This window comes from Trachypithecus francoisi, unplaced genomic scaffold, assembly GCF_009764315.1.
Source record: "Trachypithecus francoisi isolate TF-2019V2 unplaced genomic scaffold, Tfra_2.0 Lachesis_group5, whole genome shotgun sequence".
Lineage (NCBI taxonomy): Eukaryota > Metazoa > Chordata > Mammalia > Primates > Cercopithecidae > Trachypithecus > Trachypithecus francoisi.
Window position 1 is genome coordinate 59,997,270 of NW_022681470.1, and position 17,525 is coordinate 60,014,794.

Consider the following 17,525-nt stretch of genomic DNA (forward strand, 5'->3'; position numbering starts at 1 on the left):
AACATTAATATCCCTGCCAATCTGGTTTAAGAAAGAGAACCTGGCAGCATTTTCTTTGAATAATCTTACCCATTCCTTCCTTGAACGGAGGTATGTCATTGCTAATTTCATGCTTCTAATTTCCTTGCTTTTCTTTATCAATTTATTATTGTTTATTTGTATCCTTAAATGACATGTCGTTTGATTTTATATGTTTTTAAATATTTTGTTAATGGAGTCAAAGTTTATGTCTTCTTTTGTGACTAACTTCTTCATCTGTGTTGTGTGTGTTGCAATTTATTTTCTTTTCATTGTAGTGCAGAATTCCATGGTATAAATAAAACACAACTACTCCTCAATTTTATTACCAATGGAAAGTATTTTCCCCCAGTTTGGGAGTACTAAATACTATGCTGCAATGAGTATTATACTTCATGTCTCTTGATTTCCTATATGGAAAAGTTGCTCTAGGATATATATATAATATAGAAGTGAAATTGCTGAGTCACAGAGTATATACATCTTAAATAGTGCTAAATAGTGTAAAAATTCTTTTCTAAAGTGTTTGCACCAACTTATACTTCCAAGAATAGTGGTGTTGTCAGGCTTAATTTTTTAAATTGTTTATCTGGAGGTAATAAAATGGTATCTCTTGTGTTAAAAGTTAAATATTCCTGATGACTAATGAAGTTGAACATTTTTTCAAATGTTTACTGGTCATTCAGATTTCTTCATTTGTGATATTCCTATTCAAGTAGTTTGCCCATTTTTCTATTGGATCATTTGTCATTTTCTCATGGATTGCAGAAGTTCTTCAGATATTCTCAATGGTAGTCTTTTGTAATGTGGTGTGTGTGTGTGTGTGTGTGTGTGTGTGTGTGTAATTACAATGTCTTCTTCCCCTCTGGTTTGCTTTTTCACTCTCTTAAGCATGTCTTTTGGTGAACAGAAAATTTTTATTTAAATGAAGTCAAGTTTGTCAGTCTCTTACTTTAGGGTTAATGCTTTTCATTCCTGTTAAATCTTTGCTCATTGTAAGGTCATGCAGATACTGTTTTTCTGTTTCCTCCCAGGAGTTTTATTGTTTTATGTTTCACATGTAGGTCTTCATATGTCTGGAACTGAATTTTGTATGTGGTTTGAGGTGGAGGAATAAACATTTATTTTTTCCCATCATATGGATGTTCAACTGACATCATGTGATTTATTGAAAAGATGATTGTTTCCCACTGCAATGCAATGATATCTTCGTTGTAAATCAAGTAACCATATATATGCATTTCTGGACTATATTGTCTCCCAACTACCCTTGCACCCGTTGTTTTGTTCTTCTTCAAAACTGTTTTCTTCATTTAGAACCAGCTTGCCAATTTCTCCCAGAAAACCAAACAAGCAAACAACAAACAAAAAACTCCTAGAATTTGGGGAAGGACTAACATCTTCACCATATTGAGTATTTTAACCCATGAATTTGGTGTATCTCTCCATGTGTTTAGATTTTCTATAATATCTCTCAGTAATGCCCTGTAGTCTTCATTGTAAAGAATTTTAATATTTTTCACTAGATTTATTCCTAGGTATATGATTTTTGATGCTGATATATAAAGGCTCTGTGTTTTTATTTTAAAATTGTGTATTGCTAGCATATAGGGATACAATTACTTTTTAATACTAGCCATATATCCAATGACCTTGGTAAATGCACTTCTAAGTTTTAATAGTTTACATATATAAGTTCTTTTGGACTTTTTATATTCACAGTCATGTTATTCTCTAATAATGATAGATTTTTGGTTTTACATTTCTTCTTCATTTTAATTTCGTATTGCCTTATTGTACTGGCTATATCTCCAGTGTAATGTTGAATTGCAATCATAATAGCAGACATCCTTATCTTGTTCTTGTTTTCAAAGGGGAAATCTTTATGTATTTTACTACTAAGCATAATATTTGGTGTTATTTTAAAAATACTTTAACAAAATCAGATTAATGGAGTTCCTTTCTTTTTTTTTTTCTAGACCAATTCTAAAAAAATTATGTTTTGGTATTCGGTCTTTAATAGCTACAAGGGATAAGGCTAGAATTTATTCTTTTTCTTTGATAATTTTTTTTATTATACTTCATGTTCTAGGGTACATGTGCACAATGTTACCTATGTATACATGTGCCATGTTGGTGTGCTGCACCCATTAACCCGTCATTTACATTAGGTATATCTCCTAATGCTATCCCTTCTCCCCCCCGCACCCAGCAACAGGCCTCAGTGTGTGATGTTCCCCTTCCTGTGTCCAAGTGATCAAATTGTTCAATTCCCACCTATGAGTGAGAACATGCGGTGTTTGGTTTTCTGTTCTTTCAATAGTTTGCTGAGAATGATGGTTTCCGGCTGCATCCATGTCCCTACAAAGGACATGAACTCATCCTTTTTTATGACTGCATGGTATTCCATGGTATATATGTGCCACATTTTCTTAATCCATTCTGTCATTGATGGACATTTGGGTTGGTTCCAAGTCTTTGCTATTGTGAATAGTGCCGCAGTAAACATACATGTGCATGTGTCTTTATAGCAGCATGATTTATAATCCTTTGGATATATACCCAGTAATGGGATGGCTGGGTCAAATGGTATTTCTAGTTCTAGATCCTTGAGGAATTGCCACACTGTCTTCCACAATGGTTGAACTAGTTTACAGTCCCACCAACAGTATAAAAGTGTTCCTATTTCTCCACATCCTCTCCAGCACCTGTTGTTTCCTGACTTTTTAATGATTGCCATTCTAACTGGTGTGAGATGGTATCTCACTGTGGTTTTGATTTGCATTCCTCTGATGGCTAGTGATGATGAGCATTTTTTCATGTATCTGTTGGCTGTATAAATGTCTTCTTTTGCGAAGTGTCTGTTCATTTCCTTCGCCCACTTTTTGATGGGGCTGTTTGTTTTTTTCTTGTAAATTTGTTTGAGTTCTTTGTAGGTTCTGGATATTAGCCCTTTGTCAGATGAGTAGATTGCAAAAATTTTATTCCATTCTGTAGGTTGCCTCTTCACTCTGATGGTAGTTTCTTTTGCTGTGCAGAAGCTCTTTAGTTTAATTAGATCCCATTTGTCAACTTTGGCTTTTGTTGCCATTGCTTTTGGTGTTTTAGACATGAAGTCCTTGCCCATGCCTATGTCCTGAATGGTATTGCCTAGGTTTTCTTCTAGGGTTTTTATGGTTTTAGCGTCTAACATTTAAGTCTCTAATCCATCTTGAATTAATTTTCGTATAAGGAGGAAGGAAGGGATCCAGTTTCAGCTTTCTACTTATGGCTAGCCAGTTTGCCCAGCACCATTTATTAAATAGGGAATCCTTTCCCCATTTCTTGTTTTTGTCAGGTTTGTCAAAGATCAGATGGTTGTAGATGTGTGGTATTATTTCTGAGGGCTCTGTTCTGTTCCATTGGTCTGTATCTCTGTTTTGGTACCAGTACCATGCTGTTTTGGTTACTGTAGCCTTGTAGTATAGTTTGAAGTCCGGTAGCGTGATGCCTCCAGCTTTGTTCTTTTGACTTAGGATTATCTTGACAATGTGGGCTCTTTTTTGGTTCCGTATGAACTTTAAAGTAGTTTTTTCCAATTCTGTGAAGAAAGTCATTGGTAGCTTAATGGGGATAGCATTGAATCTATAAATTACCTTGGGATTCCTTTCTACTCCTAGTTTTCAAAGTATTTTACTATAAATGAGCATTGAATACATTTTCTGCCTCTATTGAGATCATTCATTCTTTTCCTTTCTTTGTTCTGTAAATGTGGTGAATTATGTTGATTGGCTTTTGAATGTCAAGTCATTTTTATATATAATTTTTATACCATTGCATTTGATTAGCTAATACTATGTTTAGACTTTTCAACGATGTTCATGAGGGAGACAGATGTATAATTTTCTTTTCTTACAAAGTTTTGTCAGGTTTTAGTACCACGTTTATAAATACTATCCTCATAAAACAAATTGTGGGATGTTTTTCTTTTTCTATTATCTTGAAGAGTTTGTGTAAAATGTATGCCCAGTTCTTCATTAAATGCTTAGAAGAGTTCACCTGGGAGTCCATGTAGTCCTAGAGTTGGGAAATTTTAAAATTACAGGTTTAATTTCTTCATTAGAAATAGGACACATGATAAATTCTGTTTATCTTAGTGCTAATTTTCGTAACTGGTGTATTTCAAGAATTTTTCCATTTTGTGAAAAGTTTCAAATGTATTGGCAGTTGTTCATAACATTCTCTTACATTTTTAACATTTGTAGGATCTGATTTGTAGTGATGGTCCTTTTTTAAACTCTTAATGTTGGAATATATGTTTTCTCTGTTTTGTCTTTGAAGAGTTTTTTATTAGTCTTTACAGATAATCAACTTTTGACTTTGTTGATTTTTTATTCTGTGGTGTTTTTTCCCAACTGTTTCATTGATTCATGCCCTTATCTTTATTATACTCTCGCTTGCATTTTCTTTGGGTTTAACTTGCCCTTCTTTAATAGGTTCTTGAAATGGATGCTTTGATTATTGATTTTCATGCTTTATTTCTATTGTATGTATTAAGGCTTTATTTCTAATATATGAATATAAATTTCCTTCTAAGAACTGTTTTAGTTGTGTCTCATATGTTTTGATATCTTGGGTCTTTATAACCCATTTAGTTCACAGTATTTTCTAATTTACATTGTTAATTCTTCTGTCCTCTGTGGGTGATTTAGAAGTATGTTGTTTAATTTCCATGGTGATATTTGAGTTATCTTTTGTTAGTGGTATTTTGCTTAGTTACTCTGTGGTCATAGGACATACTCTCTATGATTTCAGTTATTTGAGGGATGTTGTCTGTCTTGTTCCTCACTGTATGCCAGTTTCTAGTGCAGTGACCAGAATATATTAGGGGCTTAATAAAGGAGTGGTCCAGTTCTTGACTTCAACATGGGGCACAGCAGTGATCTGATTTGCCTCCTGTGCTACAAGAGAATCTCAAAAGCTGGAAAGATGCTGCACCTGAACACATCCTGGGATTTTGATTGAAATTGCATTGAAATTACAGATTAATATAGGGGGGAGTTGACATCTTTATAATTTGAAGATAAATGACATCTTTATAATTTTATGTATTTCAATCTATAAATAGGATGTCTTTTTCCATTTATTTAACTCATTATGAGAGGCAACATAATACAAGATTAAGAATATGGATTCTGTAGCTAAGCTTCCTGGGGTCAAATTCTAGTTCCGTCACTCAGTAGATGTGTAACCTTGGGATAGTTTCTCATTTGCTTATCTGTAAATGGGATGATTATAGTAATAGTGCCTTTCTCATAGGTGTGGTTATGAGGATTTAATAGGTTAGTAATTGTAAAGCATTAGAACCACTGGACATGTTGGGTCCTGCACAAGTGTTTGCTACATGAAATAATTATTTAATGCTTCTCAATAGTTCTACGCATTTCTCCATAAAAATCTTGCAAATCTTTTGTTAGATCTATTTCTAGTTACTTTACAGTTTGATGTTATTTTGAATGACCATAGTTTTTAAAGTTACGTTTTCTATCTGTTTTTGCTGGTTTATGAACATGAAATTGATTTAGTAGAATTGATTTTTGTATATTGATTTTTGTGTCAGTAACCTTGCCAAGTGCTTCTATTTATTCTACTCATTTATCCGTGGATTATTTAGAGTTTGCCACATAAATAAACTTATCCATGAAAAATAACAATTTTGGTTCCTCTTTATCAATTTTTACAACTTTCCTCCTGCCCTCCCTCCTTTTTTTTTGCATTCCTCCTTCTGTGTCTAGCTTGGAACTTCCAGGTTGATATGGTGGTAATGTACATTCTCTTCTTGTTCCTGATATTTTAAGGCAGATAGTCAAGGATTTGCCATTAAGTATGTTTGCTGTGAGTCCTTAAAAGCAATCTTTTATCAATATCTTTCTGTCCCTACTTTGCTGAGTTTTTGTCATAAATAGATTCTTAATCAAATACTTTTTTCAGCAGTGAGATGATTCCTTTCCTTTTATCTATTAATGTGATGAATTACATTAATTATATATTTTTAAAAAATGATAAAGCAACTTTCATTGCTGAAATAAGCCCATCTTGGTCAGGATGTGGTACATTTTTATATGTTGCAGCATCTGGTTTGCTAACATTTTGTTTAGACTTTGCATTTATATTCATGAGTAGAATGTCCTGTAAAACTCTATTCTCATACTTTTAAAAATCTGGTTTTGACATCAAGGTTCTGCTAGGTTCATAAAATGAGTTGGGTTTTTTTCTTTAAGTCTTCTGGAGTTTTTGTAAGATTGGACTTACTTGTTTCTTGAATTTTTGCTAGAGCTACTAACATAATTTCTTTACTATTTATAAGACTATTCAGGTTTTGTTCTTCTTGACTTAGTTTTGGTAGGCTATATTTTTTTCTAGGAATTTTTCTATTTCATCTAATTTTTTGGCACAAAAGTTTTTCTTAATATTATCTCACCATCTTTAAAAAATCCTTGCAGCCTATATAATTTTGTCCCCCCTTTCAATTCTTAGTATTTTGAATCGCTTCATCTGCTTTTTACTTGATCACTCTTGCCAGAGTTTTATAGATTGTATTGGATTTTTCAAAAAACTAGCTTTTGGCAGTTTGTTCCTGTTGTTTCATCTCTTCTTAATTCTCTTTTAATTGGTTTATTCCACTTTCTTTGAGTTTAACCTTTTTTTTTTTTTAATGAATTTTTGTTGTAGGGGCTGTCCTGTGCATTGTAGGATGCGTAGCAGCATCCCTAGCCTCCACCCACTAGTTGCCGGTAGCACCACTCTTCCCTTCTCCCCCAGGTGTGACAACCAAGAATGTGCCCCTGGAGGGCAAAATTATCCTGTCTTGTGAAACATAGTGCTCTCTGTTTTTTTCCCCATGAGCTGTCCCTCACAGTGTCTCATTTTCTTGTGTTTAGTGATTTTTTTTTCTAACTGCAAACTCGTATTTCTCAGAGCTATGTCTATGAGAAATAAAAAGACCCTCACAGACTTTTACGAACACCTCTATGCACAAACTAGAAAATCTAGAAGAATTAGATAAATTCCTGGAAACTCACAGCCTCCCTGGGGAGGTTCAATCCAGACTGAATCAGGAAGAAATTGAAACCCTAAACAGACCAATAACAAGTTCCAAAGTTGAATCAGTAATAAAAACCTACTAACCAAAAAAAGCCCTGGACCAGATGGATTCACAGCCACATTCTACCAGACATATAAAGAAGAGCTGGTACCAATTCTACTGAAACTATTCCAAAAACTCGAGAAGGAGGAATTCCTCCCTAATTCATTGCATGTACCAATATCATACTGATACCAAAGTCTGGCAAGACACAATGAAAAAGAGAACTACAGACCAATATTCCTGATGAATACAGATGAAAAAATCAACAAAATACTAGCAAACTGAATTCAGCAGTACATCAAAAGTTAATTTGCTACAACCAAGTAGGCCTTATTCCTGGGATACAAGGTTGGCTCAACATATGCAAATCAATAAATGCAATTCACCACATAAAATTAAAAACAAAAACCATATGGTCACCTCAATAGATGCAGAAAAAGCTTTTAATAAAATCCAGCATCCCTTCATGATAAAAAACCTTCAACAAAGTAGTCATCGAAGTAACATACCTCAAAATAATAAGAGTCATTTACACCAAACCCACAGCCAACATTATACTGAATGGGCAAAGGCTGGAAGCATTCCCTTTCAGAACTGGAACATGACAAGGATGCCCCCTTTCACCACTCCTATTCAACATAGTACTGGAAATCCTAGCCTGAGGGATAAGGCAAGAGAAAGAAATAAAAGGCATCCAAATAGGGAGAGAGGAAGTCAAACTCTCTCTCTTTACTGATGATATGATTCTATACCTACAAAACCCTAAAGACTCGGCCAGAAGGTTCTGAGACCTGATAACCAACTTCAGGAAACTTTTAGGATACAAAATCAACATACAAAATCAGTAACATTTCTATACACCAATAATCTTCAAGCTGAGCGCCAGATCAAGCATGCAACAATAGCCATGCACGTGCACCTAGGGATATATCTAAACAAGGAAGTGAAAGATTTCTACAAGGGGAACTACAAAACACTGCTGAAAGAAATCATAGGTGACACAAACATGGGAAAAATCCCATGTCCATAGACTGAAAGAGTCAATATCATTTAAATGTCCATACCACCCAAAGCAATCTACAGATTCAATGCTATTCCTGTCAAATTACAAATTATTTTTTTCACAGGATTAGAACAAACTATTCTAAAATTCATATGGAACCAAAAAGGAGCCTGAATAGCCAAAAAAATCCTAAGCAAAAGTAAAAAAAAAAGCCAAAGGCATCACATTACCTAACTTCAAACTATATTACAAGGCTACAAGTAACCAAAACAGCATGGTACGGGTACAAAAATAGACACATACACCAACGGAACAGAATATAGAACCCAGAAATAAATCTGCACAACCTACAACCAATTGATCTTTGAAAAGTCAACAAAAAGAAGCAATGGAGAAAGGACTCCCTATTCAATAAATGGTGCTGGGAAAACTGGCTAACAATATGCAGAAGAATGAAACTGGATCCCTGTGTATCACCATATACAAAACTCAAGATGGGTTAGACACTTAAATGTAAGACCTCAAACTATAAATATCCTAGAAGAAAGCCTAGGAACTACCCTTCTGCACATCACGCTTGGCAAGGAATATGACTAAGTCCTCAAAAGCAATTGCAGCTAAACAAAATATCGACAGGTGGGACATAATTAAACTTTAAAAAGTTTGTGCACTGCAAAAGAAATTATCAACAGAAAACAGACAATCTACAGAATGGGAAAAAACATTCACAAACTATGTATTTGACAAAGCACTAATATCCAGAATCTATGGGGAACTTAAACAAATCAATAAGAAAAAAACAAATAACCCCATTAAAAAGTGGGCAAAACATGAACACTTTTCAAAAGAAGACATACATGCAGCCAACAAGCATGTATGTCAACAAACTCAACATCCCTGATCATTAGATAAATGCAAGTCAAAACCACAATGAGATACTACCTCACACCAGTCAGAGTAATTATTATTAAAATGTCAAAAAACAAAACAAAACAAAACAAAAAACCAAACAGATGTTAGTGAGGTTGTGGAGAAAAGGAAAAGCTTATACACTGTTGATGGGAAGGTAAATTAGTTCAGCCACCGTGGAAAGCAGTTTGGAGATTTCTCAAAGAGCTAAAAATAAAACTACCGTTCAACTCAGGAACCCCATTACTGAGAATATACCCAAAGAAGAACAAATAGTTGTACCAAAAAGACGCATGCACTTGAATGCTCATCACAGCACTATTCACGATAGTATAAACCTGGAATCAACCTAGGTGCCCATTAACAGTAGACTGGATAAATAAAATATGGTACATACACACCATGGAATTCTACACAGTCATAAAAAAGAATGAAATCATGTCCTTTGCAGCAACACAGATACAGCTGGAGGCCATTATCCTAAGCAAATTAACTCAGGAACAGAAAACCAAATACTGCATGTTCTCATTTATAAGTGGGAGCTAAATCTTGGGCACACATTTATATAAAGACAGGAACAATAGATACTAGGGACTCCAAAAGGAGAGCGGGAGGAAGAGGGGAAAGGGCTGAAAACCTTTCTATCCTTTCTATTGGGTACTGTGTTCACTGTCTGGGTGATGGGATCATTAGAAGCCCAAACTTCAGCATCACACAATATACCCTTGTAACGAACCTGCACATGTACCTTGAAAATTGAAATAAGAAAAAAGAAAAAACACAAACTATATCTCTGGGAATTCTCTGATGCCTGGCTTGAAGATATTTTCCTTTCCTCCAGGAGAGTCTTTCATTTGCATCAGCCAGGCATCTGAGGGAACTGCCAGCCTTGGATCACAAGAAAGTAAATTATTGGCTTTAGGTTTCTAGAACCACCAAGATAGTGTGAATTTGTACAGCAAAGCTACATAAGGGCTAGCTGGTAGTTGTTGATTTTCAAGGGAGATGTTTTTCTCCCTTCTATTTAGTGTCAGGTTTAAGGCAGGCAGGTGGGGCACTGATTTATTCTGAATTCACCATTAGACTGAATTGTAGCCTTTGGGTTTCAGGTTTATGGGATGATGCTGGGGTTGTGGTCCCCTATTGGACTTCCCACTGTTGACAAGCCCTTGGTTTGTGGAAATTGAAGCTCAGTGTAAATGCTGACATCAGTACAAGGCTTATCTCTCTGGGTGCCTGCTTCTCATGATTTTAGGCTTCTGAATTTACCTTTCATTCTTTTCCAGTTTATTAATGTGCTTACAAAGAGGTTTTAAATCTTTTGTCTGAATTACTGAGAGAACTAATTGGTAAACTACTCACTATACTTCAGAACTGAAGTCTATAATGTTTGAAAAGAATATAGTTTTCTATATTAGTGAAGCTAGCTGAACAAATTTATGGTTTGTTAACAACAGTACAAAAGCAGTTGAATTAACATAATTTATGTAAACATGCACTCTTACTGGCCCATGCTAGATGTGGGTCAATTTTGAGAACATCAGTGAAGTCCACAAGGATAGGTACTTAACAAATGGCACCATGGAGTGTGCTTAGTCAGGGCACATCTCAATACACATCCCAGATTTTCATCACTGTGATGGCTCTCAGTGCTGATCCCAGTCACTTCATGAAAAAAGAGAAAATGGACTCAAACATTCCCAGTGTTAGACCACTGACCAATACGACATTTTGGCCTCTGGGATTTATCCAGTGATTTATAAAGTTCTAGGAAAACTGAGTCTTCTTGGCAAGCATAATTCACTTTCAGCTTAATAAGTTCCCTGGAAATGAGGCCCCACTGATAGGGGGTTATTTATTATAAATACATTCTCAAGTTTATACACAAAGTGGTTAAAAGCACTCAAGCCAGACTGCCAGACTTGGAGTCTAGGCTCCCAACTTAAAAGTGTGGTTGCCTCTTCTCTGTGCCTCAGTTTTCTCATTTGTGAAATGGGAATAATACTAGAAACTATCCCACAGGTTTGCTTGTAAGGCTTGAATGCATGAGTACGTGTGAACATCTGGAGTGAGCCTGGAACATAGAGGTTAACTTCAAAAAGGTAAGCATACAGAAGCTTAGAGCAAGATTCAGACTTATCAAAACCTGAGAATTTATCCTAAAATATGACTTTATGTCCATCAAATAGCATTGCATTCATTGCATTGCTTTCTTTTCTTTTCTTTCTTTCTTTCTCTCTTTCTTTTCTTTTCTTTCTTTCTTTCTTCTTTCTTTCTTTCTTTCTCTTTCTCTTTCTTTCTCTTTCTTTCTTTCTTTCTTTCTTTCTTGACAGGGTTTCACTCTGTCATCTAGGCTGGGGTGCTGTGGCACAATCGTAGCTTATTGCAGCCTTGAATTCCTGGGTTCAAGCAATCCTTCTGCCTCAGGCTCCTGAGTAGCTGGAACTACAAGCACATACCACCATGCCCAGCTAATTATTAATTTTTTTTGTAGAAACAAGGCCTATGTTGCTCAGGCTGGTCTTGAACTCCTGGCCTCAAGTGATCCTCCTGCCTTGGCTTCCCAAAGCATTGCAATTACAGGCGTGAGCCACCGTGCCTGGCCTGCATTTCTTTATGATTAGTGATTTTATTGTGCTTAGAATAGTCAAGCAATAAGAAATGAAAGCAGGTTCCAGTGGTCAGTCACCTCATCCATGTGGGCAGCTTAAGTTCAACCCAGGCATCAACATTGTTTCAAACAAGATTAGAGTGTTTACAAGTCTTGTCACATCAGTAAGACCTCAGGTCAGATGAGTTGAGTCCTTCAAAGCCTTCTAATTCTCCGTGGTCCTTTATCTGGGGAAGCAGTTCAGTAAATATTTCTAACAAGTTTCCATGACTTCACCACCCAACAGCATCAACATAAACAATCTCTCCACACTCTGCTTCATCTTCCAAAATTTCAGTAAATACAATAGTTGAAGCACGAGAACAACAACAGCAAAAACTTCACAATTTTGGTGGCTTCCTTTATGATATAATACAACGAATGTGATTTGCAACGTGCACAGTCTATACTCTTCAAACGAATAACATGGTGCAAACTCTGCATGGGAAGAAACTGCTGAGACACCTCTTCCCCCATCTCTCCCCTCATTGCAGGTGTCCCATCTGCCAGCAGTGAGCTGAGTTTTTGCATGTTTATAGCCACATTCTCTTTTTAACAAGCTCTTCTTCGTTTTGGTTGAGTTCTTGTTTTGTCAAGTCTTCTGTGACCTGCCTTTCAGGGCCAGGAGTCGCATGTTCCTCCCTGGTCTCATGGAGGAAGGGAGAGAGGCACCTTCAAAAGTATGAACCTTGCTTTACATTTCTGAATTTTCTTGTTTTCTTTGTTAATATTTGTTGAGCATTTACTATGTGCCAGGCACTATTCTAGGTGCTTTTCATGTAATTCATTCTGTCAGGAAGGCAACAAGCTCTTTAAGCTACATTTGCCTTTTTTGAATGGGTCAGGAGCAAAGAAAGAGCGAGAGACCCAAATAAAAATTATCATCTGCCTCTAGACATGTGCTAGACATGGCCTTACTCTGTGCGTCCTGTCTCAGTGGATGGCTCCACTCTCCACTCACCATGGGAAGCAGAAACTTAGAAGTCATACGAGACCTTCCTCCATTCCCACAGCCCAACAATTCCTGGTCTCACGGCCACAGCCCCACTGGCTTATCTCAGTCATAGCTCTTTTCACATTGATCTATAACCATCTGTCTTCCCTGTTAGGACACAGACTCTCTTTGATCTCTGAATACCCAATTCCATAGCAGGCCCTCAAAAGACACTGGCTGAATGAATGAATGAAGTTCTGTCATTTCTACCTACGAATTTATTGTATTCTTCTCCCCTCACCCCATTGACTGCCCAACATAGGGTCCTACTCTTCTCAACAGAACTCTTACAGTAACTTCCTAATTGATGTTCCCTCTCTCCGCTTTGCCCTATTCCCACTCACTTTTCTCATTGTCTCTAAAGGACAAGTCAGAGTGTGCCTTTGCTCTGATCAAACCCTTCAGTGCTTCTCATTGCCCCGGGGATAAAAGCAAGGCATCATCTCTTATCTCTGTCTCTCCTGAGTCCTGCGTCTAGCCATATGAATGGTAGTGTACGTGGTATGGGTGTGTATTTAGGCCTCAGTTCCTTTGCATGTGTGCGTTTTACCTAGGATGCTACTGCCTTTTCTCTGCCTGAAAATCTCCTGTCCTTCCTTTGAGCCCCAGCTCAAATGTTCTTTGGTCTGTGAAGCCTTCTGGAACCCTACAGCCTCCACCTTTAGAGGATTAGATCTCTATTTGAGTGTTTGTGGGCTGGCTGTCATAGTTTGGTCACATATCTATGCCTCCATCTCTCCCCACCTGACTAGACTGTCAGTCCCTGAAGAGCACAGTCCTGAGCTTGGTATCCCTAGCTCCTTGGCAGGCTTCAAAGAATACTAGAGGGAAGAAGGGGGGAGATCCCATCTTCTATGAACAGTGAAAACTGTTGTTGATCCAAAGGGTCTGGAAGAAAAGCCTGCATCGGCACTGTGACTGACAGATCTGCTGAAGACAGCCCAGCCCTCATATGTGGGCTTGATGCCAACTTCCCTCTTCTCATTTCCCTTCTTCAACCCTCTCCTCTCATTCCTTCCTTCATGCTCTTCTTCCCTCCCTCCCTTTTCCCTCTTTCTCTTTTTATTCACTTTCCTTTCCTGCCTTCTTTCCATTGCTGTTTCATTTTAGCATTTATCATATATGCACAAGCAATATTACAGCAATATTAATGGAATTAAGTAAATAATAGTGCCCCCGCAATTCTGCTACTCCAACAAATCAGATTGGTTTCATTTGTCTGTATTCCTTTCCCATCTCTGTATGCCCACATCATTTTGCATAGTTGTCATCATAATGTAGTTTTAATTTTGTAGTCTGCTTTGTAACTTAATATCAGAAGCATCCACGCTCCTACATAATCTTCACAATTATTATTTTAATGACTGAGTAATATTCCACTGAATGGATATGCTGAGTTTTACTTAACTGTTTCCTTTCTGTTGTACAGTTCCAGTTTTGCCCTGTTGCAGAGGGTGCTGTAATAAATAAGCCTGTACTTTTACTTCTTTCTCTTTCTTGCTGCTTCTGTTCCCTTTTTTTTCACCTTTTCTCTCTTCACTTTTTTTCTTGTATCTCCTTCTACCTCCTTGACTGCAGCTGTCTCTCCTAGAGCAATAATTTGCTTCTGAGTGGATACAGAAATCATGATAGTGGGACCTAGGGTTTTGAAAAAAATTACTAAAAATTTGTAATAAAATGTTCCCAAGGACACATTTGTTACATTTGTGCCCTTAAAAAGAGTTACATGATAAATCTTTTTGTTCACAAGAGGTAGAAACACAGGACCAGGTGGGACCAGGTAAGACCAAATTGGAGAAGGCTAAAATCCGTGACAGGGACATGTTATTTGTAGTGGGAGAAAATGAGACACAAATGCCTATCAACAGGGAAATGGCTAAACAAACTATGATGTGTCCATGCTAGAATTATGTATCATTTAGAGATTGCAGAGCTATATGTACTGACTTGATAAGACGTTTTTAGTGAATTTAGTTGCAGAATATTTATAGTTTACAATTCATGTAAAAAAATAACAAAACGCAAACTCATGATAGTACTACATTTTTTAAATATATATATTTGCATATATAAATGTGTGTATGGGGTATATACATACTCTCATTTATACGTAATGTAAACACACTTCTGTGTAAATGTACATATACACACACACTCATATTATGCAAATACATAGAACAATTCCTGGAAATATGCACATCAAACTGGTAACAATGGTCACCTCTGCGTTTAGATGAAAGGGTCTTGATTTGGGTAACTGGTCAAATGGAATTTGAGCCTGAACTACAGTGGTTTCACTTTTTTATCAAGGAAAGTGTATTCATATATTGCTTATATAATGAAACATTAATTGAAAATGTTGCCACTGTTGTGTCTTTCTGCTTACCATCTTGCACTGACCAGCTTCCGATTTAGGGGCTGGCCATCAACAAGGGAAATGTAATAGGAGAATGCTATTAAATATGCAAATGTACTTTGGGAAGAGTGGGCTTTTTGCTTTTTCAGTTGTAATGTTGGTCTTTTGGGACAGTGCTGGTGGGCCTGGGGCAGGGGAGAACAAGGCCTGCTCTTCCAGGAGATAAGGAGCCCCCCAAATCAGACATCATGCCAGTCAGTCCTTCCCACCCGCTCCTGGCAGGTGGAAGTTGGGGGGTTAAAGTGTAGTCTCTTGCACTGAGTCCTGGATGGAGGACAACAGATGGGGCCACACAGCCCTGCTGCTCAGACCGAGGGGAACAGGTGGAGGTTCTGGGGTGAGAGTGTGAATGCTGGCGATTCATGAGTGGTGCAGGTGGGCGGAGTGCCAGCTCAGGGGCAGCGACAGCTGGGCAGCATGTGGGCGGGGGAGGGAGATGGGCAAGGGGGCTGGGAGACTGGGTGGGTCCAGCCATAGAGGAAGAGGTACTAGAGGGTGGAGAACAAGAGAGGGAAAGAGGGGGAAGCCCCCTCAGGCTGGGCAGGAGTGAGGTCAGAGATGTCTGGCCGACCTGAAAGGCTTAGGAAGCTGCAGGGTGAGTGGACATACTGGTAGAGAAGGGTGCCCCTGCTCTGCCTCCTCACACTTCTCCTTTACCCCCAGCTGTCCCCTACCTAGCCCTAACCTGAGGCATTTGGGCCACTGCAGCAGCTGTGCCAACCCTTTGGCACTGTCAGGGCATGGGCAGGGGAGGGACGCAGCTGCCACCCACCCCCTTGCAGACAGGGGGTGGGAACGCAAGGAGGTGGCCAGGTTGGAGAAGACCCAAGCATGTGATGAGGCACTCTGCACGTTTCTCTCCAGAACTACCTGCCCATGTACCCTTCACCCCATTCTCTCTTTAGTTAAGTGTTAAGGTAGGATAGGTAATGGTCATTATAACATTTACCCAACACTCACTATTAAGCAAGGCACAATGCTGTTGATTGTATAATGTATCACTGAATCCTCCCACCAGCCCATTAGGAAAGCATTACAATTTCTATTTTACAGATGAGAAAACGGAAGTTTCTTGGTTCAGTAATGCGCACAAAGTCACACACTAAGAAGAGACATAAGTGAGATGTCATGCCAAATTTGGCACTAGAGACCAAACTTAAAACCTCTGAGGAGTGTTGAAATAACAGAGGGTTCTATGCCCAGTCGAGGGCCAGCCATCCCCCAACAAGGGGTGACTTCTGGACGTGGTGGATCAGTGTAAGTTAGCCTTCCTCACTGTGGGAACTGAGAGCAGCTAGATTAAGTGGGGTGAAAGTAAAGGCTCTGGAAGGCCGGGCGCGGTGGCTCACGCCTGTAACCCCAGCACTTTGGGAGGCCGAGGCGGGCGGATCACCTTAGGTCAGGAGTTCAAGACCAGCCTGGCCAACGTGGTGAAAGTCCCTACCAAAAATAGAAAATCAGCCGGGCGTGGTGGCAGGCGCCTGTAATACCAGCTACTTGGGAGGCTGAGGCAGGAGAATCGCTTGAACCCAGGAGGCGGAGGTTGCAGTGAGCCAAGACCGCGCCATTGCACTCCAGACTGAGCGACAAGATCCAAAGAGGAGGGTTCTGTTCTCTTGGGACTGGCTTAGGAGATTTGCCCGGAAACAGGAGGAGACAATGCTGTAGGAACAAAGCGCTTTGGACTGGATGTCAGGAGACCGAATCTGTCTCTTCCCTCCAAGGAGGCGGGTCTGTTGGGCCTTCATAGGCGCCGTCCCGTTTGGCCTTTCTGCAGATCAGCTCCGGAGAGGCTCCGGCAGGTGGGGAGCTGAGGCGCTGCCTGTTTTGTCTGTTCTGGCCCATGATGCCGGGTGAAGCATCTCACCTGAAGCCTTGCGCAGTGCCCCGCCAGGCGCTCTAATCCTGAGCCCAGCTATGGCTCCTCCTTCTTCTCTCAGCCGCGGGAACCCAGCACCCAGCGGGGCGGGGCAGGGCACTCAGGCTGCGGGACTGGGGTCTGGCCCTGCCCAGCTCCTCGCCCACGCCCAGACTTCCATTTGGCCAGCAGGGGGACCCCGAGCCCCGGACAACAGCCCTGAGCTGGGCGGCTGCTTCTAGCTCTAGATCCCGCTGCTCAGCAGATCCACCCTCCCCGCCTCCCGCCCCCAGCCTCAGTTTCCTCCTCTGCGAAATGGGAAAATGATTATACTTATTTCACCGGCAATGCTATGAGAGTCAAATGACTTCTAGCGTTGTGAGACTTCCTTCTTGTACTCTCAAAGTGTGTATTACTCTGAACACTGAACGTTCGACCAATGTTTCTGGAGCTCTATGCACTGGGAGCTATTTTAAGCCCTGGATGAAGTCTGTCCAACTCGGGCCAGGGATAGTGATTGAAATAGAAAAGCTCAGTAAGTGAAGGGCTTC

At 39.1% G+C, this 17,525-nt stretch overlaps 1 long non-coding RNA gene across 1 annotated transcript in view; it reads left to right on the plus strand.

The window, feature by feature from the left end:
• The window catches only part of LOC117076238, a 40,332-nt gene that overhangs the window by 21,043 nt on the left and 1,764 nt on the right, over window positions 1-17,525 (plus strand). The window contains exon 2 of the long non-coding RNA XR_004434283.1: window positions 11,079-11,158. This is a non-coding gene — a long non-coding RNA (uncharacterized LOC117076238). The remainder of the gene's footprint in view (window positions 1-11,078; window positions 11,159-17,525) is intronic.